Source organism: Phocoena sinus, chromosome 3, assembly GCF_008692025.1.
Source record: "Phocoena sinus isolate mPhoSin1 chromosome 3, mPhoSin1.pri, whole genome shotgun sequence".
NCBI lineage: Eukaryota > Metazoa > Chordata > Mammalia > Artiodactyla > Phocoenidae > Phocoena > Phocoena sinus.
Window position 1 is genome coordinate 36,926,401 of NC_045765.1, and position 19,564 is coordinate 36,945,964.

A 19,564-nucleotide genomic window follows, 5' to 3' on the forward strand; every position below is an offset into this window, starting at 1 on the left:
AACACACCATACTATATAATATTTATGGCCATGGACATACATAATGAAGGACTGAAGTTACATTCACTAAGGTCAGTTGACAGGTTGCCTCTAGATAGGAAGGCAGGGGGATGAGACAAGGGAGGGACACAAAGGGAGCTCCACTAAGTGTGTGACATTTTTTTTCTTTTAAAAGAAGATATTAAGCAAGCATGGCAAAATGAAAATAGAAGAGGAAGAAAGGAAGGAAGGAAGGGAAGGAGATAAGGAGGGAGGGGAGAGGGAGGGAGGGAAGGAAGGAAGGAAGGAAGGAAGGAAGGAAGGAAGGAGAAAATAAAGTTTAAAATCAATGAACCTGAACTTGAATCTCACCCCCACCACACATGCTCTGTGGTCTTTGACATTTCTCCTAATCTCTCTCTTTCCCAACTTCAATATCTGTAGGGTATAGGTAATGCCTACCTTGCAGAGTTAGTGTAATGACTAAAGATAATCCATGTAAAACCATGATGGTTTTTGACATTTCTCCTAATCCCTCTCTTTCCCAACTTCAATATCTGTAGGATATAGATAATGCCTACCTTGCAGAGTTAGTGTAATGACTAAAGAGAATCCATGTAAAACCATGATTAGCACATAACTGTGCCTCAACAGTCATATTATAATTCTTGATATTAATTTGGTTATTATGGCTCAAATATATAAAATACCTCAAGCTGAAGAAAGTTCTAGTAGCTTTTCTTGGCTCCACTATCTCTTTTTCCTTTGGGTTTCCCAAGGAGTATTCTTGAAGACACCACAGAAACGGTTTCAACCCCTCTAATGCCTTTTCCAAATGTCCTGCCCAGAGCTGCCTCTGTTGGAATGATTTGTGTGACTGGGTGAGAGAAGCCAGGGTGTGGTCAGGGAAGTTTCCTTCCTGGAAACTTCCTGGAAACAGGGTGAGGGGGGAGTTTCCTCTGTGTCACAACCTCTGTTCCCAAGAGCTATAACCTCTGTTAACACTTGATAAGACTCTGGCTTCCCACTGTGCAGCATCTAGAAGGTCCAAGCCCAACACATAACTTCTCTGGGAACAAACTGTGAGCAAGAATCTCCCCACCATCCCTCTCCAGGACGACATGTGGGAGAATTACAACCACGCTTTACCTGAAATCTATAACCACCTGTGGCCTCAGAAGTGGCCATTTCCTCCCTCTGGCCTTAGTTTGCATTACATCAACAGGCAGCAAACTACCACCCACTCCCCAAGGCAGTGGTACTTCAGCCTCTTATTGCCTCATTCCCCCAGAGAGAACCAGGAAATATATTCCTTTGCTATAAACTCCTTTTATCAGAACAGGGAAGATTACAGCAGTAAACTTTGTTTTTTGTGGGGGGAAATTATGCTCAGAGTATGAGACTGTCTTGTCAATATTTAACACAGGTTCACTGCAGGAATTATAATAATTTCACAAGTTAATGGCATACAGGATAATATCTCTTAATAAGCCAATAAAGAAATAACATACTCCAAACCAACAATAGATTAATTACACTATTGTTCCAGGCAAGAGGAGATGAAAGGAATGAAGTCCCAATTTAACTGAGGTGTGCCTTTCTACATGAGTTGGTTCCTGGGAGAGTCAGCTTAACCAACTGAGAGCCTGATATCCAGCTACCAGCAAAACGCAAGTTCCCTGTTGCTGGAGCACGTTGCTGGGGAACCAAGATGCCGGTGTTGACAAGCAAGATGATCTCCTGAGAGAGGCGCTGCACCACTTTCCCCACTGCCCTTACCCTGTTACCCACACAGTAACTAATGCCCCAAGGTCTTCAGAGAGCTGCTTAGGTCAGCAAAGGGTCACCCTGCCCAGACCTAAACTCTCAGATTGTCCTCACAAACTCTGGGTATTTATAGTCTAAAGGTCCCCTGGCCATAGATGCTTCTTCATATTATTGCTAAGTCCCCAGCGGCGCCCCTGGGCAGCTGAGCTACTGAGGGCTTATCGGCAGCCACAGATGTCAAGAGATGTCATCCTGATGCAGCTTCTTCATATCAAAACAACTTTACTTATAAAGACAACTTCATTCTTATATCAAAACAAACTTCCCTCTTAAAAACAATTTCATTTTTGTCATAAGCAAGTGGATTTGATATCATATCAAACCACCGCACAACAACTTTGCACACTCCTTCTTTTTCTTTTATAAATTTATTTATTTATTTTTGGCTGTGTTGGGTCTTCGTTGCTGTGTGCAGGCTTTCTCTAGTTGCAGTGAGTGGGAGTTACTCTTCGTTGCGGTGCGCGGGCTTCTCATTTTCGTGGCTTCTGTTGCTGCAGAGCACGGGCTCTAGGCACGCAGGCTTCAGTAGTTGTGGCACGTGGGCTCAGTAGTTGTGGCTTGCAGGCTCTAGAGCTCAGGCTCAGTAGTTGTGGCGCACGGGCTTAGATGCTCTGCAGCGTGTGGGATCTTCCTGGGTCAGGGCTCGAACCCGTGTCCTTTGCATTGGCAGGCAGATTCTTAACCACTGTGCCACCAAGGAAGCCCCTGCACAGTCCTTCTTACACCTTTGGATTATTTCCTGAGTTGAATTGGTTTCTGTTCTTTTCCATTATTTTGATCCTAAAACAACAGAAAACTAGAAAGAAAAGAATAGAGGAAGGAGAGAGAAAGGAGGATGGCAAAGAGACAGACAGAAAGAAAAAGACTCGAAACAGACAGCATCTTAGCAAAATAACTTACTGGACTCTGTGGAGAGGAAGATCCAGAAATGATGTAAAGGTCTGTGTCACACACCACCAGGTCCTTGATTAGTGGCTGAGCTCACTATAGGAGCCAATGACAGCATTCAGAGCCAATGCCATGAGCTGGGTGAGCCAAAGTCATGCCTGCTCTGATAACATCTGGAAGCTTCACCAAGCCAGCAAAGAAAATATCCTTCAATTATTGGTAGCAATGAACCAATGACAACCCATCAATCAACAACTTAAAATCATGGGGCTTCCCTGGTGGCGCAGTGGTTGAGAGTCCACCTGCGGATGCAGGGGACATGGGTTCGTGCCCCAGTCTGGGAAGATCCCACATGCCGCGGAGCGGCTGGGCCCGTGGGCGTCCGGAGCCTGTGCTCCACAACGGGAGAGGCCACAACAGTGAGAGGCCTGCATACAGAAAAAAAAAAAAAAAAAAAAAATCATGGGGCAAGGTATTAACGGTTATTCATGGCAGGTGAAGATTACTTCCTCCTTGGCAGGACAGATCAGAATCAGAAAGGAAACTGTAAGACACACAAAGTTTAACTTTCTGGCATTTGTTAAGTATTTCTTTCTTCTTTGAGCAACCTGGATTCCATGAAGCCAAGAACCTCTTTCTGTCGCATCCCTCACAGGCCTGCTAACACATTTATGGCCAATGCCTCATCTCTCTTCCCTTTATCCAAAATTCCCTTTCACCGGCCTCATTTCCCATAGCTCTTTGCTGAGAGAAAATTACCTGCTCTGAGAAGCCAATCCTTCCAAAGTGATACTGGATGCAGTGGTAGACAGAGTAATAACTCTCCAAAGATATTCATGACTTAACCCCAGAATCTTTCAATTTTTCCAGGGGATTTCATGAGTGGGATTAAGGTTAAGGACCTTGAGATGGGAGGAGTAGCCTGGATTATCCAGGTGAACCTAACCTAATTACTTGGCTCCTTAAAGATGGAGAACCTCTCTGTGCTGGGTCAGAAAGATGAGAGGGAAGAAGAAGAGTTGCTGACTTTCAAGATGGAGGAAGTGGACACAAATCAAGGAATGTGAGTGGCTCTAGAAGCTGGGAATAGTCCTCAATGACAGCCAGCAAGGAAACAGCATCTCAGTCCTACAACCACAAGGAACTGAATTTTGCAAACAATCCAAATGTGCAAGGAAACAGATCCTTCCCCTAGAACCTCCAGTTATGAACACAGCTCTACTGACACCTTGATTTTACCCTGCTGAGACCCATGTCAAAAGTCTGACCTACAGAACTGTAAGGTAATAAATTGGTGTTGTTTAAACCACTATATTTGTGGAAGTTATTTTCTAGCAATAGAAAACTAATACAGATGTTAATATGAGACTCAGTCAGCAGGGCTTTCAGTTAGTTTGCTTTCTGAAGCAACTATTGTGGTACCAGATAACAAAAAAAAATCTCTCACATATTTTGGAACAGGCAGATTGTTTTACAATTCATGGCCAGATGTGTCATCCACTTTGTTCATTCACCTGTTCCATAAATATTTATGGAATGCCAACTAGGTACCAGGTACATATTTCCCTACACATATGGCTCCTTCTAGATCATATCTACTACAGAAGCGGATCCAGTCAGCAAGTCAATCAACAAATGTTCATTGAGCATCTACTGTGTATTAGGTACAAGGGCAACTCAATCAAGATGGTGGATGGACCTAGAGTCTGTCATACAGAGTGAAGTAAGTCAGAAAGAGAAAAACAAATACCGTATGCTAACACATATATGTGGAATCTAAGGGAAAAAGAAAAAAGGTCATGAAGAACCTAGGGGCAAGACAGGAATAAAGACACAGACCTACTAGAGAAGGGACTTGAGGATATGGGGAGGGGGAAGGGTAAGCTGTGACAAAGTGAGAGAGTGGCATGGACATATATACACTACCAAACGTAAAATAGATAGCTAGTGGGAAGCAGCCACATAGCACAGAGATCAGCTCCGTGCTTTGTGACCACCTAGAGGGGTGGGATAGGGAGGGTGGGAGGGAGGGAGATGCAAGAGGGAAGAGATATGGGAACATATGTATATGTATAACTGATTCACTTTGTTATACAGCAGAAACTAACACATCATTGTAAAGCAATTCTACTCCAATAAAGATGTTAAAAAAAAAAAAAGATTCACTGAAAGGGTCTTTTAGCTGCCTGGGAAGGCTGAGAAGCCTGAGATTCCAAATTGTGCAGTGGAATATTGGAATAGACAGCCTCTGAGCCTGTCTACACAAGAGCTAGGAGGTATTACTGTCACCCTTTTACATATGTAAAAACTGAGGCTCAGAGAGATTAACGGCCAAATCACACTGCCCGTACGTGATGGAGCTGGAATTAAAAAAAATTTTTTAATTATAGTAAAACACAAATAACATAAAATTTCCTATCTTTTACCATTTTTAAGTATACAGTTCAGTAGTATCAAGTACATGCACATCACTGTGCAGCCAATCTCCAGAACTCTTTTCATCTTGCAAAACTGAAACTCCATGCCCATTAAACAGCTCCCCATTCCCACTTCTTCCTAGCCCTTGGCAACCACCGTTCTACTTTCCATCTCTCTGAATCTGACTGTTTTAGGTACCTCATGTAAGTGGAACTTTAAAGTATTTGTTTTTTTGTATCTGGCTTATTGCACTTAGCATAATACCCACAAGGGTCATCCATATTGTATCATGTGTCAGAATTTCCTTCCTTCTTCAAGTCTGAACGATATTCCATTGTATTTATATACTACATTTTGTTTATCCACTCATCCATGAATGGGTTGCTTCCATTTCGTGGTTATTGTGAATAATGTTGCTATGAACATGGACATACAAAATATCTCTTCGAGACCCCACTTTCACTTCTTTTGGATATATACCAATGGAGCTGGAATTTGAACATAGATCTCTCTGACTCTGCTGTTCATTCTCTCCCAGGGTGCCACACACCCTAGGGTGAAGTTATGGCTTTCTGTGCTGTAGCTAACCAGATACACGAAATTTTTTGCTCACAGTCCATTCTACATAGAGTTAGTTTTATTCTAGGATTTTCCAGTGATTAAAATACAACCAGATATTCTGCACTAAGAACAAAACTCAAACTCCTTGACCCTATATGATCTGGCCCCTGCCTATTATGTCTAACCTCATTTCCAACCCCTTGCTATACTTTAGTCATACTGTCTCTGTTTCTACTCTTCAAACACAAAGAGCTGTTCCTACCTCAGGGTCTTTGCATTTGCTGTACATTCTCCCTGGTACTTTGCATAACTGGCTCCTTCTTATCATTCAGGTCTCAGCTCAAACGTGACCTCTTCAAAGAGACCTTCCCCCACCACACTTTATAAAGTAGCACCTCCTATCACTATCTAGCACACTGTTCTCCTTTATTTTCTTCATAACTATCTAAAATTTATTTTGTTGTTGTTGTTTTCTCATTTATTATCTATCTCCCTCACAAGAATGTATTTTCCACACAGAGATCTTATCTATCTTATTCCTCCAGTATCCCCAGAGCATAGAACCATACCTGGTACATAACAGATGCTTATCAAATATTTGTTGAATAAAGGAATGTATAAGGAACTTCACTGCAGTATTCTTTATCATATCCAAAAAATGGAAACAGTGTGATTTGAATCAAACTGATTTTATAATTTATCACCTAGTACAGGTCACTTAGAGAATAAAAGAGGTTATTGTTAATAATTATACCAGATCTATAGGCAAAACCAGGACTGCATGACGGCTCTACCTTAATCATTTATTCCAATCCCCTCAATTTGCAGATGAGGACACTTAGGAGACCCAGAGAGGGAAGGTGACTTGATGAAGGTTGCACAGCAAGTTAGGTGCAGAGGTGGAAAAAGCCTCAACTGCTGACACTCAGGCTGGGGCCCTTGATTCTTCACTGCTTGGTTGCTCTGAAGCTCAGCAAAACATGCCCCCCGTCTGCCACTGTGCCCTCACATGACTCTGGGAGAAAACAGAGCTCATTTTTCTGTCCCAAGAAGCATGCGGTTTGGAGCTCTTCTCTTTCTCTTACTTTTTCTTCCTCCTTTTTGTGGTCGTATACTGGGCTGGCTGGAGGGGAAGCACTTAGGTATCGTGGGATTTCACTGCTGTTCCATTACATAAGTGAAAGCCCTACCAAGGGGAGAATGAAATGCAAAGCAGGGCCATCTGACCACTTCCTTGGCTGGTCCCGGGACCGCCTGGGTCACCCCAGGGCTTGGTTCTGGGAAATGCTCATTCAGTACATTCCTCATCCAACAACTATTCCTTGAGCATCTTCTAGGTTCCAGGCTATACTGTGCTATACACATGGTATATAAGAATGGATCAGTGCTTCCTGGTAGCACAGTGGTTAAGAATCTGCCTGCCAAGGCAGGGGACACGGGTTTGAGCCCTGGTCCAGGAAGATCCCACATGCCCTGGAGCAACTAAGCCCGTGTACCACAACTGCCGAGCCTGCGCTCTAGAGCCCGTGAGCCACAACTACTGAAGCCCATGCGCCACAACTACTAAGCCTGTGCGCCTAGAGCCCGTGCTCCGCAACAAGAGAAGCCACCACAGTGAGAAGCCTGTGCACCACAATGAAGCATAGCCCACGCTCACCACAACTAGAGAAAGCCCACACGCAGCAACGAAGACCCAACACAGCCAAAAATAAAATAAATAAATAAATGAATATAAATAAATAAAAAAGATTGTCTCCTATAAGTTGTGCTCAGAGATAGATATCAACACATGTACCCAACCCCAACAACACAAACACTAAATGAAAAAAAAAAAAAAAAAGAATGGATCAGCAAGACATGATCGCTGCCCTCATGGGGAGCCCATTATGGAAAAGGGTGAGTGTTGGATAATAAACATATACAGACAAATTAATTACAGACACGGTTAGTTCTAGAAAGGAAATAGAGCACTCTGATGAACAGTAATAATAGCTGACACCTACTGAAGTCATCTTTGTCTCTACCACTTTGTGAGATAAATATTATTATGATCTTCATCTTATACATGTGGAAATAGAAGCACAAGGAGTTTGGGTGACTGCCCAAGGTCACACAGCTGGTATGTGTCAGAGCTGAACTTGAACCCCAGAGCCTTGCTTCAGAGCCTGAGTCCTTAACCACAAGCTATCTTGGGCAGGAGAGGGTCAAAGGGGAGTGCGTGCTTTCAATAGGGCAGGGAAGGCCTTTCTGAGGAAGTGGTATATAAGCTGAGATGAACTGTAGGAAGAACTGGCAGAAGAATGTTCTAGGCAGAAAAAGGAACATGTGGACAAAGGTGGGAAAGAGGCTGGTGTGTTCAAGAAGGCCTGGGAGATTGAGGCGGAGGGTGGATTTTATTCTAGATGCCCCTCACAAAGTGTCTTTGCAGACATATATTTTCTCATTTGATCAAACAGCCTTGTCAGGCCAGTCGAGCAAGTGTTATCATCCATGTTTTACAGAACACTGTACATCGTTTCTGGGAACTTGGGGTCAGAGGTGGTCCCAAGACTTTGAACTTGTGTCAAGTGCTCTTTCTACTCAACCTCCCTGCTGAGGCCCCAGCTGGCCCTTTGCTGCCCCTGTCGTTGCTTAACTATAATGTACCCCTGTCTCCCCAGCACCTCCTCCTCCTCTCACCTCAGAATTTACCTCTTCGGCTGCCTTAACACCTTAATTTCTAGGGGAATCGGATAAACACATCTGTTCTTATCTGCTAATGGGGAATAAAGCCCTGTAGAAACCTAGAGTGAACTTGTTTTTCTATCCCTATGAAAACCTACGACAGCCTTCCTTTCTTCCAGTCATAAGATCAGCCTCCAGCTATTAGCATTCCCTTTCTGCCAAAGTGGCCATCATTATATGATTCATGGCCTGTTCCCAGAGGAGCCTGGCAGAGTTTGAGCCTTGGGCCTTTCGTTAACAGGTAGCAGCTGACAGATGCCAATAATCCAAGCATTGTTCAGATCAGCTAATTCCTTGTCTGTGAATGTGATCGCATCCACCCTCAGAAACCATCCCCAGGAGATGGGGCAGCAGGGCTGTGGGTTCCTCATCATGTCACACAAGCTGTCCAAGTCCCAAACACTGCCTTCCTCTCCACCTCAGCCTGTCCTGCTTCCTACCTTGACCTTGGGGCCCAGACGCACCAGACGTTTCTCACCATGAACTCTGAGCACACACCACGAGCTTTCACACCTGCGTGCCGCTCGCTCTGTTTGTGACACCCTCCCCACCTTCTTTACCGGCTCCCCCCTTGGCCTGAATACAACCCAGATACTGCACCTCGCTGAGCCTTACACTCCCGTTCTCCATGCTTCCAATCTTAATGAACAGCATTCTTTGAGTACCTGTCATACACCACACACTCTGTTAAGCTCGTTACACGGATCATCCCAATATGAGAGCATTTTAAAGGGCAGATTCTCTCATCCTACTATTTTACCACTGAAGAAACTGAATCATAGTAACGCACCCACGGCTGAGCAGAAAGTGCTGCAGGTGGGATACGACCCAGGCAGACTGCATTCAGGATCTGTATCATCACCATCTCCTGTGTTCACCATCACAACTAACACTTATTGGGCACTTACAGTATACCTCCATAGCTCTAAGACATTGGCGTACACCTTCTCATTGAACTTTCATAAGTCCTATAAAATTTAGTCACTACAAGGTAGGTGTTATTATGTCCATTTTAAAGGTGAGGAAACTGAGGCCTAGAGTGTTTTCATTATTTAGCTAAACCACACATTGAGCAGAATGCATGGAATACACCACCACGCCCCGAAACTGCCCAGATTAGCTGAGGCTGCTAGTGATCTACCCAACACCCCTTCTCCTCCTCTTTTGTAATATCAAAGACTGTATTGTCAGAGATAACAATGTGTCCAATTTAAGAAAAAAAAATAAGATAAACAAAACCTCTCCCAGACCCCTCTGCAGATAGGGTAGCTTAGGAAACGTAAGTCAACGTAAGTCAATACCTTGGTGTGGGGCTTCCAGGAAATCATTCAAAGAGGGTATACTCTGCTATTATGTACCATTTGCATTTGGCCCTTTCTCCTTCTTCCTGTTTGAGACACGAAGACTGGATCTCCAACAGCCATCTTTTGACCATGAAGCAATCCTAAGGAAAAAAAAAAAAGGATCAGAAGAAAAGAAGGAACCTGGGATCATGGTGACACCATGTTGACAGAGCAACCAGACCAGCCTTGGGCCATCCAGCTCCAAATTTCACGGAATGTGGAAGAAACAAAAGACTTGTTTAAACCCTGTTGCTTTGATTCTCTGTGACTTGAAACCAAATGCAATTCCTAACTCACTTACTTTGCTATGTGGCTGACCAACTATCCCACTGAGCTGTGTGGTCCTCAAGAGTGAACTCAAAGTACCGCTTGCCTCTGTACCGATGTCAGGAGCACAGCACCTGGGTCACTGTATTGACCTCGACCAACTCTGACTTTCTTGCCATGGAGGCAAAAGAGATGAAGTTAGGAAACAGACATTTCTGATTCCATGGCACAGAATTAAGGGAAGGGCGAAGGAAAGCGTGAAGAGAAGTTGGCTCCAGCATGTGAAGCGCAGACACTGGGGAGAACCGACCCAGCCTCCAACCTGCTCAGGTGTGGGAGAGCAATGCCATCTGAGTGCCAGGCGCTCCACTTGCTCCTCTGCTTCAAGCAGTGATGGTGCCATTTCCATGCCTGGGAAACCCAGGGCCAGGAGCCAATTTAAACCTGGTAAGTGAAGTCAGGAGAGTACCTGAACCAGAGCTGGCTGTCAGCTTGTGCAAAATAGCCAGCCTCTCCAAGTACTGCAATTTGAGGACTTATCTTACATCTCCACCCTCTCCTCACCACACCTGAAATCCAACCACAAGACTGTTGATGCCAATGAGGTATAAGGCTTGCCATGCCAATGCCCCTAAGACAATGAGTGCACTGGCTGTTGGGAAAGTCAACCTCTGGGAACCTCAGTTTCCTCATCTGTACAGTGGAAATAACACTGCCTACCTCTGTTTCCATATGGGGAGTTGGTAAGAGGATCAAATATCATGATGAACAGGAAAGCCCTTTTGTAAACAGTAAAACATTATACAAACCCAAGATAGTGCATGTATTCATTTTTCTGGGGCCTCAGCTTCCACAATTATGGAAAATTCCTTCCAGATCCCTCATTCTATATATATATATATTTTTTTTAAAAATAATTTTCTTTTTATTTATTTATTTATGGCTGTATTGGGTCTTCGTTTCTGTGCGAGGGCTTTCTCTAGCTGTGGCAAGCAGTGGCCACTCTTCATTGCGGTGCACGGGCCTCTCACTATCGCAGCCTCCCGTTGCGGAGCACAGGCTCCAGACGCGCAGGCTCAGTAATTGTGGTTCACAGGCCCAGCTGCTCCGCGGCATGTGGGATCTTCCCAGACCAGGGCTCGAACCCGTGTCCCCTGCATTGGCAGGCGGATTCTCAACCACTGCGCCACCAGGCAAGCCCCCTCATTCTATATTTATTACAATGTTTTCTACACTCAAGTGTATACAGCATAAAAAAGTTGTTGAGTGAGTAAATCCTAAGAGTTCTCATCACAAGGAGAAATTTTTTTCCTTTACTCTTTTCTTCTTTTCTTTTTATTGTATCTGTATGAGAAGATAGATGTTAGCTGAACCTATTGTGGCAATCATTTCACAATCTATGTAAATTGAACTATCACGCTGTGTACCTTAAACTTACACAGTGCTGTATGCCAATTGTTTCTCAATAAAACTGGGGAAAAATGACTTTAAAATTGTCATGGTTCCCCCACCCCTGCCACCTCCCACCCACTATGGGGCCACCACATAATACGGAAACCAGAGTTTTTTGTCCAATCATTAGGCTCTGGCCATTTTATTAATGCCATAAGTGCAGGGAAACAAAGCTGGGTCACATGTCAGTTCCTGTCCAGCCCTGTGCTGGGTGCTGTTCCCAGGGTGTAGTTGCAGGGATTCTGGGTATAGAAGTGTGAATTCCCACCATTTGTCAGTCCCCCAGGTCAATATCAGAAGGGAGGTGCTTTAATCCAATTATGGCATTAAGTCATGGGAAGAGTTGCCCATTAGCTAATTTGCCCACAGTAGTGATTAGCTAATCTGATTAGCTCATTACCACCACCCACTTCTACCAACAGAAAGCAGAGCCTGAAGAGAATAGAAAAAGGATATGCTAGTTTTGATGGGAGGCAAAAAAAATTAAACATTGGAACTCAAAATGACCTAAGAGATGATCTAGTCAGGATGCTGTAAACTGAAAAACTCTGGCTTTATTTATCCTGTTCACCGGTGTAATGGTGTGTTTTTCTCACAGCTGAATGCCTTTATATGCACTTTTCATTATCACTCTCCTCTCCCTTTTATCCTTTTCCTGACTGCCACCCATAGCCATGTTATCTGCTTGGCCCATGGAGTGGCCCTGCCAGGGCTAGTGTCCAACCTTTTGGTACCTATCCTGGTGCCCTTTGGTTAGGGCTAAGCATCTATAAGTATACAGGCACCTAAAGGAGAAGGGGATGGAAAAAGGAGTGGAAGAATTGGACAGACAATACAATCTCTCCAAATCTTAGAAACCTCTGAATATCTCTTATAAAATGGAGTTAATACTGCCTATCCTTAAAAAAAATCTGATCAGAGAAGGCATGTGAATTGCCTGGGATACAGTATGTCCTCATTGAATGTTTCTTTCCTTTTCTTCCCAGAAGACTCAAGATGCTTTCCAACACTCTTGCCTTGTGACTCTACATCCCTTACCTAAAGAAGTAGGTAAGGAGCACATGTGATTATGGTGCTTCAGAAGGGTGAACGGAGGCAGAGAATCAGGAAGTGATCTGCCCCTCATCACTCAAGGCAGGCACTTCCACTACAACTGTCACCCAGTTACCCAGCCAACTCCTAATAGCGGTAGGAGCTATGCCGCCAATGCTACCCATGACCTGGGTGCTGCATGGTGTCAATACTACTGCTTTTGGCCACTGATTCCACACAAGTGAACCAGCCAATGGCAGAGACCAGTAACAACAAACAAGCTAAGAGGTTTCTCACTAGTTTCTTTTCCCTGCTTTATTCTTTTGAAGAACAATGCCTCCCCCAGTCAGATGCTTGTCTTTTGGGTTGTCCCCTGGGTCAGCTCATTGTCAGCCCACAGAGCCCAACCCAGCCAGTCATCTCAGCAACCTAGCTAAAACTTCAGTCAACAGGGGCAAAATGATCCTCTGACATCATGGAAAGCCACCACCAAGGGGCTGGGCACTGTCTGGCCTCATGAGCTGGGTGCCCAAAAGGACTGCCCAGCTCCAATTAGCTGATCCACTGGTGGGACTCCTGTGCCCTGGGCCAGTCTCCTGATCTGTTTGTTCGTGACCATTAACTCGACTTTCAATGACACCATTAACTTGACTTTCAATGACTAAGTCAACCAGATCACAATAGAAACCAGGGGGGTCCAGCCCTGGCTGAAATCTTGGCATTTTGGTCACTAGTAAGCAATGACCTTACAGCTGAACCCCACCTCCTCTTTCTCTCTCTCCTCGTGGTATTATCTTTCTTTGGATTTTCCATGGAGTTTCATTGCTTAGCAGCTGGCTCCCTGGGTTTTATCATCTTACACTAACTTCCTCTTTGTCTAAGTCCTACTCTCCCTCTGCCTCTGCCTCCCTCCACATTCCTCTTTCTTCCTCCTTCTCCTCCTCCCTGTCTCCTTTCTGTAAACATTCCTGGAAAGGCTTGTGCTCCTGATGAGAACTGAAGAAATCTGTCAAAGAGAGAGAGCTAGGAGAATTTACTAGTTAAAAGCAGAAGCTCTGGGGACTTTCCTGGCAGTCCAGTGGTTAACTCCCACCACAGAGGACATGGGTTAGATCCCTGTTCAGGGAACTGGGATCCCACATGCCACGCTGCGTGGCAAAAAAAAAAAAAAAGCAGAATCTTTGGTATCAGCTTTGAGTTTGAAGCCAAGATTTGCCACTTAGCAGCTGTGTAAGTTTGGCCATATGATCTGGCCACCCTGAACCTCAGTTTCCTCATCTTGACAACAGGTGTAACAATACTCATTTCATGGGGTCAAGGATAACACTGTGTTATGTAAACTGTTTTGTTAGCAACTTGCCTAGCATATGGTATACTCTAAATAAAATTTAAATTAACACAGTCTTTGTTCTGTATTGTGGTTTAAGTCAATAAGGTTCCAGCTGGGTTCCTTGAAGGTCTGAGGCTCTAACACTTGCCAGGGATGCAGAGGTGTGTGGTGGATGGCAACAGGTTGAGCCCTACTTACTCTCCCACTTTCAAAACAGATCCTATTTTTTCTCTTTTTCATGTTGGGTCTCTGAAGAATATTCTGAAAAAAGGATTCCATTGCCGTGAGAAAAATTCTGGAACTGGCTTCAACTGATTTTCCACCTGTCCTTTTCCTAGTATTTTCCTCTTTGTGTTCATTCCAAAGACACTTAGAACCTCCTAAATCATTGTTCCACTCCCCGCTGCTTCCTTGAACTTGAACCTCCCTCTGTCCATGAAAAATTGTAACTGACATTTCTATTCTGTAAAGAAGATATCGAGGAGTTTAGCCCACCCAGCAGACTTTCTTGGGAGTTTGTTTCACAGGCCTATCACATAGTGAAAGACAGTTATTAGGTGCTTGGTTTCATTTGAAAAAAGCTGATTGTCCATTTTCTTTACCATTTGAGAAATGTGGTTACACCCTGAATTTCACACGAGAGCCTGTGGTTGTGAATTAAATCTGAAAAAGCGCTCTCCATACTAGGCAATGTTGTTTCACTACCTTAAAAAAATTCTCTAAAAAAAAAAAAAAAACATGACCTTACTGAGAACAGCCCAGAAAGAAAAGTCACCTTTACGATCTGTAATTCCCTCCATGTTCCCCTGGAGGTAGAGGCCCGGGTAACCTGATCCTCACAAACGCATTCAGGCTTCCAGGAGGTTCTAGGCTTCTGGCACATAAGCTCAGAGGTCTCCTTCTCCCGCCTTATCCGTTTTGCATGCCCCCATTTGCATCCCTTGCGTTTTGCCCAGAGAGGTAGGATGTTGCGGGTGTCTACAGAGGAAAGAATCCTACGTGGTTATTCGCTCCAGTGGTGAGCCCACATGAAGATGCATGTGGTTGAGATGAACCACTCTAGGATTAATGTTCACTAAAGATCATGTGTACAGACAGCACTGTTTGAGGACCCAGGAAACCAAGAGGCACATTTGATTGAAAGTTCAATGGTAGCAAAGTTCATGACAATATCATTTATCAGTGTAGTCCCAGGGCCTAACACACTGCTGACACATAACAGACACTCAAGAAAGAGCCACTGAATGATGAATGAATGAATGAATGAATAAGAAAAAACAGCTTAGGAAAGAGCCATTCTCCCTTACCTCCCTTGCCTATTCCACAGTAGTTCACAGTGAGGCTGATGGCCTTTCTGCTTCCCCTCCAATCCATCTTTCCATGCTGCAGCAAGAGTGAGTCATCTGAAATATAAATAAAGTCTTGTCACTCCTGTGCTTCAAACCCTCCACCTAGGACTTAAAATATAACCAAAATCTTTGCCTTGGTCTACCAAGCCTGTGTGGTATGGTTCCTGGCTAGCTCAGTGACCTCATCTCCTTTCCTCCTATCCCCTTAATCTCTGAGCCACTCTGACCTATTGCCTGTTGCCTGGACAAACCAAGCTCAATCCTGCCTCAGGGCCTTTGTACTTGCTATTTCACTAGCCTGAAACACTCTTCCCCTAGATTTTTAAATGAAAAGGTATTTTCTTGTCATTCAAACCTCATGTTAAATGATACTCCTCAGAGTGGCCTTTCTTGAGCACTCAATCTAAAGTAGCCACCTATTGGGGCTTCCCTGGTGGCGCAGTGGTTAAGAATCTGCCTGCCAATTCAGGGGACATGGGTTTGATCCCTGGTCCAGGAAGATCCCATGTGCCACAGAGCAACTAAGCCCATGTGCCACAACTACTGAGCCTGTGCTCTAGAGCCCACAAGCCACAACTACTGAGCCCGTGTGTCACAACTACTGAAGCCCGCTCGCCTAGAGCCCGTGCTCCACAAGAAAGAATAGCCCGCACTCACCACAGCTAGAGAAAGCCTGCGTGCAGCAACAAAGACCCAATGCAGCAATAAATAAATAAGTATTTTTAAAATTTTAAAAATAAAAAATAAAGTAGCCACTTGTTCATTCTCTATCACATCACCATTTTCTTTTTCTTCATAACAATAAGCACTTGGAAATAGTTTCACTCATTTCTTTGTTTTCACAATTATTGTCAGTCTTGTGCTCTAAAATGCAAGCTCCTTCTATTGTGTGCAACACTGACAACTCTCCAATGCCTGGAACAGAACTGCACCTGCAGGTCTTGATGGATATTTTGAATGAATTAATAAATGCAGCCTTGGCATCCTGAGGGTTCTGGGCAACACCAAGTGAATTCTCCCAGGGGGCCAATAATTCAGAAACAGAAGATAGATGCCTCCAATAGAAGGGCCAAGAAGGAAGAAATATAAACGATAATAGCTAACATTTGTAGAGCACTTACTATATGTCAGATATTTTTCCAAGCCCTCAATATTTATCTTTTATAATTCTCACAACCATCCTTGGAGGTAGGTCAAATTATTCCTATTTTATAGATAAGTAACTGGTACAAAGAGAGTAACAACATATCCTCTGACAAAGGTGGAAAATGGAAGATCAAAGAAGCAAACCAAACTATGAACCACTATGCTACAATGCTTTTCTCAAACTGTCTTACTCAGAGCATACATGGGCTAACAGCCACCCTTGGGGAGAGACTGTAGGAGACAAGTAGAAAGATGGAGCAAGTCATAACATCACTAATCATTAGAGAAATGCAAATCAAAACCACAGTGAGGTATCACTTCACACTGGTCAGAATAGCCATCACCAATATGTCTACAAATTTGATTACGCTGTAGAGGGTGTGGAGAAAAGGGAACCTTCCTACACTGTTGGGAATGTAAATTGGTGCAGCCACTATGGAAAACAGTATGGAGATTCCCCTTCCTGGGCATATATCCAGAAAAGATGAAACCTATAATTCTAAAAGATACATGCACCCCAATGTTCATAGCAGCATTATTTACAAATAGCCAAGATATGGAAACAACTTATGTGTCCATCAACAGATGAATGGATAAAGAAGATGTGGTATGTATACACAATGGAATACTACTTAGCTATTTAAAAGAATGAAATAATGCCATTTGCAGCAACATGGATGCACCTAGAGATTATCATACTAAGGGAAGTAAGTCAGACAGAGAAAGCCAAATATCATATGCTATCACTTATATGTGGAATCTAAAAAAAATGATACAAATGAACTTATTTATAAAACAGACTCACAGACATAGAAAACAAACTTATGGTTACCAAAGGGGAAAGGCAGGGGAGGAATAAATTAGGAGCTTGGGATTAACAGATACACACCATTATATTAAAAATAGATAAACAATAAGATCCTACCATATAGCACAGGGAACTATATTGAATATCTTATAATAATCTATAATGGAAGAGAATCTGAAAAAGAATGTACACATATATGTGTGTGTGTGTGTGTGTGTGTATATATATATATATATATATATATATATATATAACTGAATCACTTGCTGTACACCAGAAACTAACACAACATTCTAAATCAACTATACTTCAATTCAAAAAAAAGAATTTGCCAATGAAAAAGAAAGAAAAATGAAATATGGAGTAAGGCAGGTATTGATATCAAAGTAAACACAGATGTACCTCCAGGCTGGCAAAGTCTAAAGCCATGAGTAAACCTAATGAATGGTCTCATGTTGATAGAAAATGCTCTGGAGTCTGCCATTTAGCCCTTTGACCAAAAACATGCCTGGTAAAACTGCATGTCCACAGTTGAAGCAGTACCTGGGCAGTCTCTCTGCCACCACCCAGGCTTGTGTGGCCTATAGGCTGACAGCCTACAGACATGTTTTGCTTAATCCTCATGGTATGGCCTAAATAAACATTTTTAAAAATTATACCTGTGGCCAACCTTTAAAATCAGGATACTTCACATTTAAGTTCAGATTTCTGGCTTCCATCAAAACATCACAAGAACTGCTAACACTAATCTTGGTTTTGCACCTGGCACGGTCAGCCAGAACTGAGTCACAGCTGTCCTTCTGGAAAGGAGCATGTGCATCCAGTTCACCACGGTCCCCATCACTCCCTAGTTTGTCTTTAATACTGAGCCGTATATTTCTGCCTACGTGTATTCACTTAAATGAGCCATGTATACTCTAAGCGTTTGAATTAATGATCCCTGGTGGGCATTTAACACCACACCCTGCACTGCTGGGACAGCTGTGACTGGCCTCCCAGCCTCCAGTCTTTACCGCTCCACAGACATGCTTCCCAGTGCCACCAGATCCCACATAACAGTTAGGGAAGGGATCAGCCACATAGCCATAATTCAAAACCAAGTTCATCCCTGGCACTGTGTTGCTGTCCTCCCCTCCCCACCCTTTCCTCACCTTTAAAATGGGAGAATAATAATACCCACCTTGGATGGCCAAAAAGCGTTTTAAATACTAATAAATTCCATGGCACATAAGCCATTCTGGGCATCAATTTTTTTTTTTTTTTTTTTTTTTTGCAGTACACGGGCCTCTCACTGTTGTGGCCTCTCCCGTTGTGGAGCACAGGCTCTGGCTGCACAGGCTCAGCGGCCATGGCTCACGGGCCCAGGCGTTCCGCGGCATGTGGGATCTTCCCGGACCGGGGCACGAACCCGTGTCCCCTGCATCGGCAGGCAGACTCTCAACCACTGCGCCACCAGGGAAGCCCGCATCATATGTTATTTATCTCTGTCTCTATTGTTCTTTTACCCAGAATGTTCAGCACTTTATTGAAAATAATAAGAGACACAAAGAAGCAAGAAAAAAAAAATACCCTCCTGTCAAGAGATAAAATATGCAACAGAACCAGACCCAGAAATAACCTAGATGTTAGAAGCATCAGACAGGGACATTATAACTACTCTAATGAACATGTTAAAGGACTTAGCATTAAAAAGGTGCACGAGGGCTTCCCTGGTGGCGCAGTGGTTGAGAGCCTGTCTGCCGATGCAGGGGACGAGGGTTCGTGCCCCGGTCCGGGAAGATCCCACATGCCGCGGAGCGGCTAGGCCCGTGAGCCATGGCCGCTGGGCCTGCGCGTCCGGAGCCTGTGCTCCGCAGCGGGAGAGGCCCGCGTACCGCAAAAAAAAAAAAAAAAAAAAAGGTGCACGAGGGCTTCCCTGGTGGCGCAGTGGTTGAGAGTCCGCCTGCCAATGCAGGGGACATGGGTTCGTGCCCCGGTCCGGGAAGATCCCACAGGCCGCGGAGCAGCTGGGCCCATGAGCCATGGCCACTGAGCCTGCGTGTCCGGAGCCTGTGCTCTGCAACGGGAGAGGCCACAACAGTGAGAGGCCCGTGTACCACAAAAAATAAATAAATAAAATAAATAAAAAGGTGGACGAAATGTATGGATCATGGGGAATTTCAGCAAAGAGATGGAAGCTATTAAAAAAGTGTCAGATGGAAATGCTAAACATGAAAACACAACATCAGAGATGAAGAACTGCCCAGGCAGTCTTGTCAACAAATGGGACACAGCAGAAGAAAGGATAAGTGAATTTAAAGATAGAGGTTATTTTTACAAATATGAAAAGAGAAGAACAATCAGTGGGAAAACACCCAGGAGCTGTGAGACCATATCAAATTGCCCAACATAAATGAAACTGAGTGCCAGAAGAAGAGAGAGAATGGGGCAGATGAAGTAT

At 43.9% G+C, this 19,564-nt stretch overlaps 1 long non-coding RNA gene across 3 annotated transcripts in view; it reads right to left on the bottom strand.

Moving 5' to 3' along the window:
* Positions 1 to 19,564, bottom strand: part of LOC116751766 — a 98,675-nt gene that overhangs the window by 5,333 nt on the left and 73,778 nt on the right. For all 3 annotated transcript variants that reach the window (XR_004349329.1, XR_004349328.1, XR_004349327.1), the window contains 2 exons: positions 15,129 to 15,224; positions 9,699 to 9,841 (listed from right to left, as the gene is read on the bottom strand). This is a non-coding gene — a long non-coding RNA (uncharacterized LOC116751766). The remainder of the gene's footprint in view (positions 1 to 9,698; positions 9,842 to 15,128; positions 15,225 to 19,564) is intronic.